Consider the following 13,933-nt stretch of genomic DNA (forward strand, 5'->3'; position numbering starts at 1 on the left):
GAAATTCGGCCTTCCGATTGTGTCCAAACTCTCCCCGAGAAAACCGATAGCAACGGTTACCATTCAGAGCGAAGAGCGAACACAGGAGATCGTTCAACACAACCTTCTGCACGTGCTAAAATCTTCCTTCGTGAAATTAGTTTTAAAGTTCTTCGGCCCCGTTATTGCGACCACAGCCCAACTCCTCGATAACCAACTCTCCAAATGCTCCCAGTGACGTCACGTGTGTTACTGCGGTCGAGGAAAACAAGGTAAAATCAATTGTTATATTCTAGTTACGTAGTCAAAACTTTCAGATAAACATTCTAGAAACGTGGCGAAATACTTGATGGAGATATAATTAAGAAACTAGTTAAATAGTTAAAAACTTGAGATTTTCTGGAGATGACGTAACAGTTGAAAATATCAGTAATTTGTAATTACTTTCGGTTGATCGTTGGTAAAGATATGTAAGCCTAGAATGAGCTAAGCATGTCCGAATGTTTCGTCAGTTTAAAAACTAAAGGTGAAACATTAGCTTTAGATCTTTGCGAGTTATTTACGTAATTGAAAAATACTTTATTGTATGGGTAATTTAACGTATTTTCTTCCACATTATTTTTAGCATACTAAACATTCTCGTTTAGTATTCGCGTTCTTACATACGCGACACCTTTCTCACTTTTTTCTTCTGGAATAACTACAAATACGTTTCGTTCTGAACCGACTTGCAAGTCGCTTTTGAAGAAACTGTGGAAGATAAACAAGTTGATATACCTGTCGCTTCAGTCACACACACACACAGACATATTGAGATTTAAATGATGTAAAATACATTAAACATAATTATTTATTAAATATATTAAATAATATCCATTTATTTGGAGCGTGAAATACTTCTATTCAGACTTGATGCCGAAAACAAAATTGTTTTTAAACTTTGTATGGAAGCGAGTACTGACCAAATGACCACATGATGTAGACCCTAATACCCTAATATCAGTGGTAAAAAGATCTTGAAAAACAAACAATTTTATTGGATGAGTGAGTGATCTCTAGGCCTGGCATGGCCAGGTGGTTAGGGTGTTCGACTCGTAATATGAGTCACACCAAACATGTTCCCTTTTAGTCATGAGGCGTTATTGTGTGTCGGTCAATCCCACTATTCAAAGAGTTGGCGGTGGGTGGTAATGACTAGTTCTCTTCCATCTGGTGCTACACTGCTAAATTAGGGATGAAGAGTTCAGGTAGTCCTCGCATTGCACAAAATTCAAAAACTGTATTGTGAGAGTCAATGAGTAACAGTAGCGTCATCTATTGGTATGAATAGACAATTACATATGTTTGTGTTGCACGTGTTATTTTTAATTGACATAATTAACTACAAAACTTCAGATATTTTCCTCATTTTTCTCTTCTACAACTTACATAAAAGACCTGTATATTTACTAACTTCTATAACAATGTCGGAATAATAAAAACGAAATTGTTAAAATTGTTTAAACTTTATACATTGATGTCATAAGTAAACATGTCACATTCCTCTCCACATATTTTCTTAATGAGTTTTGTAACTGGTTCTTAACAAACTTCTGGAATAGAGGATAATTAGAATACTTTTATTCTTTTCTAACAAAATGCACACACACACATATTTTCGACCTTCCCAGATACAAAGTGTACATTTACATATATAACTTTATTTTTAAATAAAAATAATTTTAGTAGAATATCTCCGATTTTACTTTCTTTGTATTTATTACAGAATAATGTGATAATTTTAGTTAAATTTACTTTATTAAGTCCATTAACTTTTAATTTTCGTATCAGTGTATAAACATTATTTACAAAATATATATTTTATAATAATTATAATAATAATAAAGATATTTTATAATATCTGAATAACTGTGTAGTTATAATGTTTATAATAGATGGATATGGTACATTACTATGTAATGATGGTAAACAGTATCTGAATAACTGTGTAGTGATAATGTTTATAATAGATGGATATGGTACATTACTATGTAATGATGGTAAACAGTATCTGAATAACTGTGTAGTGATAATGTTTATAATAGATGGATATGGTACATTACTATGTAATGATGGTAAACAGTATCTGAATAACTGTGTAGTGATAATGTTTATAATAGATGGATATGGTACATTACTATGTAAGGATGGTAAACAGTATCTGAATAACTGTGTAGTTATAATGTTTATAATAGATGGATATGGTACATTACTATGTAATGATGGTAAACAGTATCTGAATACCTGTGTAGTGATAATGTTTATAATAGATGGATATGGTACATTACTATGTAAGGATGGTAAACAGTATCTGAATAACTGTGTAGTTATAATGTTTATAATAGATGGATATGGTACATTACTATGTAATGATGGTAAACAGTATCTGAATAACTGTGTAGTGATAATGTTTATAATAGATGGATATGGTACATTACTATGTAAGGATGGTAAACAGTATCTGAATAACTGTGTAGTGATAATGTTTATAATATATGGATATGGTACATTACTATGTAAGGATGGTAAACAGTATCTGAATAACTGTGTAGTGATAATGTTTATAATATATGGATATGGTACATTAGTATGTAAGGATGGTAAACAGTATCTGAATAACTGTGTAGTTATAATGTTTATAATATATGGATATGGTACATTAGTATGTAAGGATGGTAAACAGTATCTGAATAACTGTGTAGTTATAATGTTTATAATATATGGATATGGTACATTAGTATGTAAGGATGGTAAACAGTATCTGAATAACTGTGTAGTGATAATGTTTATAATATATGGATATGGTACATTACTATGTAAGGATGGTAAACAGTATCTGAATAACTATGTAGTGATAATGTTTATAATAGATGGGTATGGTACATTACTATTTAAGAAGGGTAAACCATAAATTAGAAAGTCAAAATCTTTTCTTTTGTCAAAAATACTTATATCCATGTCCTCTTTATCAATTGCTTTCATTTTTAAATCTAAATAATGCGTATCTGTATTAGAAATTGAAGTATTTTCAGTTTCTATTTCTGTTAGATAAATGGTGTCAATAACATTATATATTTCAGAATTATTTAGGGTAAATAAATCAACAATATATCTGTAAGGTAAAGTGAAAATATCTCGATTTGCATAGTTTTCAATAAATATATTTTCATAATAGTATGAATATAAATTTACTATACAAGTTAAATAATCAGCACCCTTTGAAACTCCTATCACTTGTTTAAAAACCTGTATATTGAAAAATATATAATTATTATAAATGCAGAACATGCATGGTCGAGTCGTTAATCTATATATATAACATTGTACATTGTGGTCCAGTCGTTAATCTATGTATATAACATTGTACTTGTATGTTCCTGTCGTTAATCTATATATATAACATTGTACATATATGTTCCTGTCGTTAATCTATATATATAACATTGTACATGTATGGTCCAGTCGTTAATCTATATATATAACATTGTACTTGTATGTTCCTGTCGTTAATCTATATATATAACATTGTACATTGTGGTCCAGTCGTTAATCTATGTATATAACATTGTACTTGTATGTTCCTGTCGTTAATCTATATATATAACATTGTACATATATGTTCCTGTCGTTAATCTATATATAACATTGTACATGTATGTTCCTGTCGTTAATCTATATATAACATTGTACATGTATGTTCCTGTCGTTAATCTATATATAACATTGTACTTGTATGTTCCTGTCGTTAATCTATATATATAACATTGTACATGTATGGTCCAGTCGTTAATCTATATATATATAACATTGTACTTGTATGTTCCTGTCGTTAATCTATATATATAACATTGTACATTGTGGTCCAGTCGTTAATCTATATATATAACATTGTACATGTATGTTCCAGTCGTTAATCTATATATATAACATTGTACATGTATGTTCCTCTCGTTAATCTATATATATAACATTGTACTTGTATGTTCCTGTCGTTAATCTATATATAACATTGTATTTGTATGGTCCAGTCGTTAATCTATATATATAACATTGTACATGTATGGTCCAGTCGTTAATCTATATATATAACATTGTACATGTATGGTCCAGTCGTTAATCTATATATATAATATTGTACATGTATGGTCCAGTCGTTAATCTATACATATAACATTGTACATGTATGGTCCAGTCGTTAATCTATATATATATAACATTGTACATGTATGTTCCTGTCGTTAATCTATATATATAACATTGTACATGTATGTTCCTGTCGTTAATCTATATATATATATATAACATTGTACATGTATGTTCCTGTCGTTAATCTATATATATATATATAACATTGTACATGTATGGTCCAGTCGTTAATCTATATATATAACATTGTACATGTATGGTCCAGTCGTTAATCTATATATATAACATTGTACATGTATGTTCCTGTCGTTAATCTATATATATATATAACATTGTACATGTATGGTCCAGTCGTTAATCTATACATATAACATTGTACATGTATGGTCCAGTCGTTAATCTATATATATAACATTGTACATGTATGGTCCAGTCGTTAATCTATACATATAACATTGTACATGTATGGTCCAGTCGTTAATCTATATATATAACATTGTACATGTATGTTCCTGTCGTTAATCTATATATATAACATTGTACATGTATGTTCCTGTCGTTAATCTATATATATAACATTGTACATGTATGTTCCTGTCGTTAATCTATATATATATAACATTGTACATGTATGGTCCAGTCGTTAATCTATATATATAACATTGTACATGTATGGTCCAGTCGTTAATCTATACATATAACATTGTACATGTATGGTCCAGTCGTTAATCTATACATATAACATTGTACATGTATGGTCCAGTCGTTAATCTATACATATAACATTGTACATGTATGTTCCTGTCGTTAATCTATATATATAACATTGTACATGTATGTTCCTGTCGTTAATCTATATATATATATATAACATTGTACATGTATGGTCCAGTCGTTAATCTATATATATAACATTGTACATGTATGTTCCTGTCGTTAATCTATATATATAACATTGTACATGTATGTTCCTGTCGTTAATCTATATATATATAACATTGTACATGTATGGTCCAGTCGTTAATCTATATATATAACATTGTACATGTATGGTCCAGTCGTTAATCTATACATATAACATTGTACATGTATGGTCCAGTCGTTAATCTATATATATAACATTGTACATGTATGATCCAGTCGTTAATCTATACATATAACATTGTACATGTATGGTCCAGTCGTTAATCTATACATATAACATTGTACATGTATGTTCCTGTCGTTAATCTATATATATATATATAACATTGTACATGTATGGTCCAGTCGTTAATCTATATATATAACATTGTACATGTATGGTCCAGTCGTTAATCTATACATATAACATTGTACATGTATGGTCCAGTCGTTAATCTATATATATATAACATTGTACATGTATGGTCCAGTCGTTAATCTATACATATAACATTGTACATGTATGGTCCAGTCGTTAATCTATATATATAACATTGTACATGTATGGTCCAGTCGTTAATCTATATATATAACATTGTACATGTATGTTCCTGTCGTTAATCTATATATATAACATTGTACATGTATGTTCCTGTCGTTAATCTATATATATAACATTGTACATGTATGTTCCTGTCGTTAATCTATATATATATATAACATTGTACATGTATGGTCCAGTCGTTAATCTATATATATAACATTGTACATGTATGGTTCAGTCGTTAATCTATACATATAACATTGTACATGTATGGTCCAGTCGTTAATCTATACATATAACATTGTACATGTATGTTCCTGTCGTTAATCTATATATATAACATTGTACATGTATGTTCCTGTCGTTAATCTATATATATATATATAACATTGTACATGTATGGTCCAGTCGTTAATCTATATATATAACATTGTACATGTATGTTCCTGTCGTTAATCTATATATATAACATTGTACATGTATGTTCCTGTCGTTAATCTATATATATATAACATTGTACATGTATGTTCCTGTCGTTAATCTATATATATATAACATTGTACATGTATGGTCCAGTCGTTAATCTATATATATAACATTGTACATGTATGGTCCAGTCGTTAATCTATATATATAACATTGTACATGTATGGTCCAGTCGTTAATCTATATCTATATATATAACATTGTACATGTATGGTCCAGTCGTTAATCTATACATATAACATTGTACATGTATGGTCCAGTCGTTAATCTATATATATAACATTGTACATGTATGGTCCAGTCGTTAATCTATACATATAACATTGTACATGTATGGTCCAGTCGTTAATCTATATATATAACATTGTACATGTATGTTCCTGTCGTTAATCTATATATATATAACATTGTACATGTATGGTCCAGTCGTTAATCTATATATATAACATTGTACATGTATGTGCCTGTCGTTAATCTATGTATATATATAACATTGTACATGTATGTTCCTGTCGTTAATCTATATATATATATATAACATTGTACATGTATGTTCCTGTCGTTAATCTATATATATATAACATTGTACATGTATGGTCCAGTCGTTAATCTATAGATACCATTTTACATCAGTGATCCACTACTCTGACGTTGAACCCTGAATGTTGTTGTACCTCAATGGTCCATCTTGCAGTGTAATAACTTTGTCCGTAAGTTTTCCACGATGCAGATTTCTGCCTGTTTAAACTATTGTGTAGTAAACGTCAGAGTTTGATTGGGCTTGTGTATCAGTGGTCCACCAAGTTGTCCATGAATATTGTATACAAGCCAATAAATAAACTCTTCGTTTTCTGATTGTGGGTTTGTGTTGATTGAATATCTTAATAATTCCCTGTTGTTACCAACTTTCTTACTACCATGAATGTATGTAATAATACTTGAAATGGCACGTGCTTATCTCACGCGTTTCTTTGTTCTAAACATAAAACTGTACTGTTGAATATTGAAATCGCATTTCGATTTCTTAGTATGTTGTATGTTTTAGATGCAGTTAGTAATAAATCACTGTAATAAATGCTCAGTGGACGAACAGACTTGCTTCATGGTCTATTGTCATCACCACGAAACTTTTATTCATTGTGAAGGATTGTTACAAATGATATAAACAAATTGTGAGAGTTCTATCTTCAGAGTCATTGGTCCTTGATTGTTATAACCTAGCGAAGGTTTCATCAGTGGTTAAAGTAGAAATCTGGAGCTCGTGGGAAGAGATGATGCAACTTACGTAGGAAACTTTAATAGCTTTATTTTGTACAAATACTACACGTATGACCTTGGATAACTTTTCCTGAGAATTCAGAGGGTTCTCGACACCCAGCGCTCTCAGATGCACCTAATTTTCAGTATGGTCTGGGGAAGACTATGTGAACATATTGTTGTAGGTGTTTCTTTATATCCGCCCACCCCCGAAAGGTTTTTAATTATTCTATAGTATTGTCTCAGCTGTCTTTGGGCCCCTTATTTTAACCAACAGATGTTATGTACCTTTAAAGTATTTGTGGGCGTGTGGTAGACATAGCTTGGACCCCTTATTTAAACCAACAGATGTTATGTACCTCAAATGATTTGTGGGCATATGGTAGACATGGCTTGGATCCCTTATTTTAAGCAACAGATGTTATGTACCTCTAAAGGATTTGTGGGCATATGGTAGACATAGTTTGGACCCCTTATTTTAACCAACAGATGTTATGTACCTTAAATTATTTGTGAGCATATGGTAGACATGGCTTGGATCCCTTATTTTAACCAACAGATGTTATGTACCTTAAATGATTTGTGAGCATATAGTAGACATGGCTTGGATCCCTTATTTTATCCAACAGATGTTATGTACCTTAAAGGATTTGTGGGCATATGGTAGACATAGCTTGGATCCCTTATTTTAACCAACAGATGTTATGTACCTCAAATGATTTGTGGGCATATGGTAGACATAGCTTGGCCCTTTATTTTAACCAACAGATGTTGTGTACCTCAAATTATTTGTGGGCATATGGTAGACATAGCTTGGATCCCTTATTTTAACCAACAGATGTTATGTACCTTAAATGATTTGTGGGCATATGGTAGACATAGCTTGGATCCCTTATTTTATCCAACAGATGTTATGTACCTTAAATGATTTGTGAGCATATGGTAGACATAGCTTGGATCCCTTATTTTAACCAACAGATGTTATGTACCTTAAATGATTTGTGAGCATATGGTAGACATAGCTTGGATCCCTTATTTTAACCAACAGATGTTATGTACCTTAAATGATTTGTGAGCATATGGTAGACATGGCTTGGATCCCTTATTTTAACCAACAGATGTTATGTACCTCAAATGATTTGTGGGCATATGGTAGACATAGCTTGGCCCTTTATTTTAACCAACAGATGTTATGTACCTTAAATGATTTGTGGGCATATGGTAGACATGGCTTGGATGCCTTATTTTAACCAACAGATGTTATGTACCTTAAATGATTTGTGGGCATATGGCAGACATAGCTTGGATCCCTTATTTTAACCAACAGATGTTATGTACCTTAAATGATTTGTGAGCATATGGTAAACATGGCTTGGATGCCTTATTTTAACCAGCAGATGTTATGTACCTTTAAAAGATTTGTGGGCATACGGCAGACATAGCTTGGATCCCTTATTTTAACCAACAGATGTTATGTACCTTAAATGATTTGTGGGCATATGGTAGACATGGCTTGGATGCCTTATTTTAACCAACAGATGTTATGTACCTTAAATGATTTGTGAGCATATGGTAAATATGGCTTGGATGCCTTATTTTAACCAACAGATGTTATGTACCTTTAAAAGATTTGTGGGCATATGGCAGACATAGCTTGGATCCCTTATTTTAACCAACAGATGTTATGTACCTTAAATGATTTGTGAGCATATGGTAAACATGGCTTGGATGCCTTATTTTAACCAGCAGATGTTATGTACCTTTAAAAGATTTGTGGGCATATGGCAGACATAGCTTGGATCCCTTATTTTAACCAACAGATGTTATGTACCTTAAATGATTTGTGGGCATATAGTAGACATGGGTTGGATCCCTTATTTTAACTAACAGATGTTATGTACCTTAAATGATTTGTGGGCATATGGTAGACATAGCTTGGATCCCTTATTTTAACCAACAGATGTTATGTGCCTTAAATGATTTGTGAGCATATAGTAGACATGGCTTGGATCCCTTATTTTAACCAACAGATGTTATGTACCTTAAAGGATTTGTGGGCATATGGTAGACATAGCTTGGATCCCTTATTTTAACCAACAGATGTTATGTACCTCAAATGATTTGTGGGCATATGGTAGACATAGCTTGGCCCTTTATTTTAACCAACAGATGTTATGTACCTCAAATGATTTGTGGGCATATGGTAGACATAGCTTGGATCCCTTATTTTAACCAACAGGTGTTATGTACCTTAAATGATTTGTGAGCATATGGTAGACATGGCATGGATGCCTTATTTTAACCAACAGATGTTATGTACCTTAAATGATTTGTGGGCATATGGCTGACATAGCTTGGATCCCTTATTTTAACCAACAGATGTTATGTACCAAAAAGTATTTTTGGGCATATGGTAGACATGGCTTGGATCCCTTATTTTAACCAACAGATGTTATGTACCTTAAAGGATTTGGGGTCATATGGTAGACATGGGTTGCAGCCATTTTTTTGTTTTGTTTTTTCATCTTGTTGACATAAGTCTTTTATTCTAGAAACGTCACTAAGTTCGAGCACGCGACAGATACGTCGCCTGAGTTGATGACCGCGTGGATGACGTGTTAAATGGCTTTCTCACTACCGTACCCACACCACACATTATTATTTTTAACTAGTAGGAACCTGCAGAACGTTTGCAGTAGTTTTCGTGTCTTTCGCCTGAATTTTATTTATTCTATCATTTTCACACACGCCACTTAAACTCTTGTATGTCAGATCGATAACTCGGACAATCAGACTCACGTGGACATAACTTTATTTGATAGAACTCCGCGAAAATGTTGTTTGTTTTTGAATTTCGCGCAAAACTACACGAGGGCTATCTGCGCTAGCCGTCCCTAATTTAGCAGTGTAAGACTAGAGGGAAGTCAGCTATTCATCACCACCCACCGCCAACTCTTGAGCTACCCTATTACCAATGAATAGTTGGATTGACCATTACATTATAATACCCCCTAATGCTGAATGAGCAAACATTTTTGATTTGACGGGGATTCGAACCCACGACCCTCAGATTGCTAGTCGAAAACAACCTTCTATCATCGTGTAGCATACTTGTTAGGTTATAAAATATGTAATCCAGACTCCTCGGACAAAAGCCTTTCTGAAGACATGAGGTTTGAAGCATTTGATAGAGAAATTTACGATAAACGCAAATGTGTTATACACACACACACACTCACTTGTGGCTAGAGATGACTGCAATACTTACTTTACTGTAGATCACAATTAGAACAAAAATTGAAATGATGAAGATTCAGGTGTAATCCATACATGGAAAGTACAACATTGTTATATGGCTTATTCAGGTTAACATCTTTTAAACTCAAAATGTAATTTTTTTACCTGTTTACTAACAAGACATAATTACTATTTACGTTGTCATTTATTTCATAATAAGTACGTTAAAATCACCACATATAATTAATTACATCACTGTATCAGTCATGAGTTACGAGACTGTATAAATAAGTCATGTCCCACTAAGCTTATATAGTTAACATTTTAATCAATAGATGGCATTATAAAATGTCTTCCCATTACGATTTTATTGACGAGGATTCAAGGAAGTCCTGAAACCTTATAAGTGTTGTGAGTGTTGGCAAAAGAAGACAAAAGTAAAGACGAAATGTGGAATCTCTTAGGCTAGACTCTAGAGCCAAGTACTTAAAGTTTTAACGTGAAAGTAAAAATACAATTAGTTGTTAATCTAACTGATTTTTATCAACAATTATTCTGTGAATATGCTGTGTTCTTGATTTTGATTGCTCCCAAACGAATATACCGACTTGTGTGACAGCCTAGACTGCATATTTCTGCCTCTTTCATGGCCCGGCATAGTCGGGTGGGTTAAGACTTGTAATCTGAAGGTCGCGGGTTCGAATTCTCGTCGCACCAAACATACCCGCCCTTCCCACTCCCTAACCTATATGCACCCTAACTTCACATTTAATAGCAAATAGAAATATAGAAATTTTGAGAAATTGAATTTCACTAAGAAAGAGGCTTGTTTGTTTTTCTTTTGAATTTCGCGCAGAGATGAGGACAATCTGCGCTAGCCGTCCCTAATTTAGCAGTGTAAGACTAGAGGGAAGGCAGCTAGTCGTCACCACCCACCGCCAACTCTTGGGTTACTCTTTTACCAACGAATAGTGGGATTGGTAGTACTTACCCAAACAGTTTTGATGGGCTATACGCTGGCATGAAATATTTTTGTAAGTTGTGTATGTGTTGATACAGTTGATAGCAAATATATTAGAAAGTTAATATTTGCGAAAATGAGAGGAACTTTAGTTATCGCCAGCATTTTTAACTCCTAGTTATTTTTTTCTCACATATGAAATTCTTAAAATCTTCGTCTAAATCTTATAGTTGAAATTCTGAAGGATCCGAGATCAAAACTGAAGCCATTTTTTCTCTTGATTAATCCTTTTTTGGGGAATACTTGTCCAATTACCCAATGAGATATTTTCTAGTTAAGGTCATACTGTCTTGAACTCACTAGTCTAACACTAGTAGCTCTGGTGTGTTCAGCCTGTGCATCTATGATAACGTTACCATGGTGACGAGTAACCTTTAACTTACCACTTGTAGACTACATCGTTTAGCGTATCGAATGGGTTTCTTTTTGGCTGTTGTAATAATGTACAAATGGGTAATTTTAAGACTAGAATTGTTGTATTGCGTGTCTTTCAAGCGTTTAGAAAGAGGAAGCTAGTTTTATAGTAACTGGTGTATTTGTATTAAAGTTAAAAACTAGTTACTTACTAAATTGTTATGTATACAAAGGTAATAAGGTAGCTTTAGTTTGAAATCTTGAATCAGGCGATCATATCTACCTGATGTAGGTGTAACAAGGTATGTCCATCTGACAGAGGTATAGTGGGGCGTGTGTACCTGAATTAAAATATGCTGTGCTAGAAGAGCGAAACCGAATAACATACCAGTTCCAGAGGAGATTATACATGATGACTTAATAAAGTAGTTCCTCAGCATCAGTGTTACACCGTTGTGTTTAACAAGCGATAACCTTGTTCTCAGGAGTACACAACGCTATGTGTGTGTTATATGTGTGATGTGGGGTTAATGTATACGATTGTTATTTAGTAGTGTAAGATATATTTTGCTTACTCATAATTCGAGGGTTGCGGGTTCGAATCCGGGTTGCACCAAACATGCTCGCCCTTTCAGCCGTGGTGGCGTTATATAGTGTCGGTCAATCCCACTGTTCGTTGGTAAAAGAGTAGCCCAAGAGTTGGCGGTGGGTGGTGATGGCTAGCTGCCTTTCCTCTAGTCTTACACTGCTAAATTAGGGACGGCTAGCGCAGATAGCCCTCGAGTAGCTTTGCGCGAAATTCAAAACAAACAAACAAATATTCTGCTCATAACATAATCGGTTTAGCAGGGAGAAACTTATCTTAAGCCACCCGAAAACCTCTTACTGAAGCTAAACAAACAGCAAATTGGCAAAATATGAACCACAGAAAACTAAGTATCTATATATAATTAAGAACCACAGAAAGCTAGGTATTTATTTTTCAGTAAGGCCCACGGGAATCTATGTATGTATTTTTCAATAATGGCCACAAAAACTAAATACGTATTTCTTAATGATGAATAATTCATGTGAGAGCTGTCTTCTGGGAAAAGTGTAAACCATAGAGTGACTCTTGTTATGGAAGACAAAATATGAAATAAAAATTCTTTTTAAGAATTGGTGTTTGTGTAACATGATATTCATCTGGTATCAGTAAAGAGACTGGCTACTGAAAGATAAAGAAATCTAAAACTAAAAACACAGAGAAGCAAATGAATGTTTTTAAGCTACAGGTAGAGACAGTTAAATCCTGTCCGAGTTCCATTATGGGTATACAGTAACACGAAAAAACAAACAAACACAAATATAAACATTTTTTTAAATTTTGGTGTATTTTTGTTGTTGGTATCAATGAGATTTTCTGTTTATTGGACCAGATTATAGCTGACCAAAAGGTTGAGGCTGTTTTTCATTCGAAAACGACATTTGTGATTTTGACTTTCTATATTAAATATTTGATTTCACAAGCAGATATATAAATGTTTGTTAGGAGTGTTTTTGTTTGTTTTCTCCTCTAAACTACTATGACCGAATGTTTGGTTTGTGAACTAACTGTTCACTGTGATCTTTATTGTTGGTCACAATTTTCAAGCAATTCTCTAATTATTTAATATTAAAATACTATATTTACAATTTTGTTTCCATAAACACTTCCTAGGTGGCAGGACCTACACTTGAATGCTTTTCGAGTGTTGGAAATTAGTAAGGAAATAAAAATATTTTAGTCATTTTTAATATAACTTTTGATGAAATATGACTACATCATTTATTAATGTGTCTCGTAGTTCAACTTAGCTGGTGCTGTTGATTGTTTTACCAGCTTGTGTGTATATTGTTTTAATTAAACAATAATTACAAGTATTTCAAAACAACAACCAACCGTATCTCTGAAAACCAATTTTGGTTTTTAACTTCTCATTGCTATT

The 13,933-nt window shown here is 32.7% G+C and overlaps 1 protein-coding gene across 1 annotated transcript in view; it reads left to right on the forward strand.

Annotated features, from left to right (window-relative positions):
* The first annotated feature begins 233 nt into the window (after positions 1-233).
* Positions 234-13,933, forward strand: part of LOC143251884 (stAR-related lipid transfer protein 13-like) — a 125,063-nt gene continuing 111,363 nt past the window's right edge. Inside the window, exon 1 of the mRNA XM_076503212.1 lies at positions 234-251. The gene's annotated coding sequence lies outside the window, so the exon portion shown is untranslated. The remainder of the gene's footprint in view (positions 252-13,933) is intronic.

The sequence above is a fragment of the Tachypleus tridentatus genome, chromosome 6 (assembly GCF_004210375.1).
Source record: "Tachypleus tridentatus isolate NWPU-2018 chromosome 6, ASM421037v1, whole genome shotgun sequence".
Taxonomy (NCBI): Eukaryota; Metazoa; Arthropoda; class Merostomata; order Xiphosura; family Limulidae; genus Tachypleus; species Tachypleus tridentatus.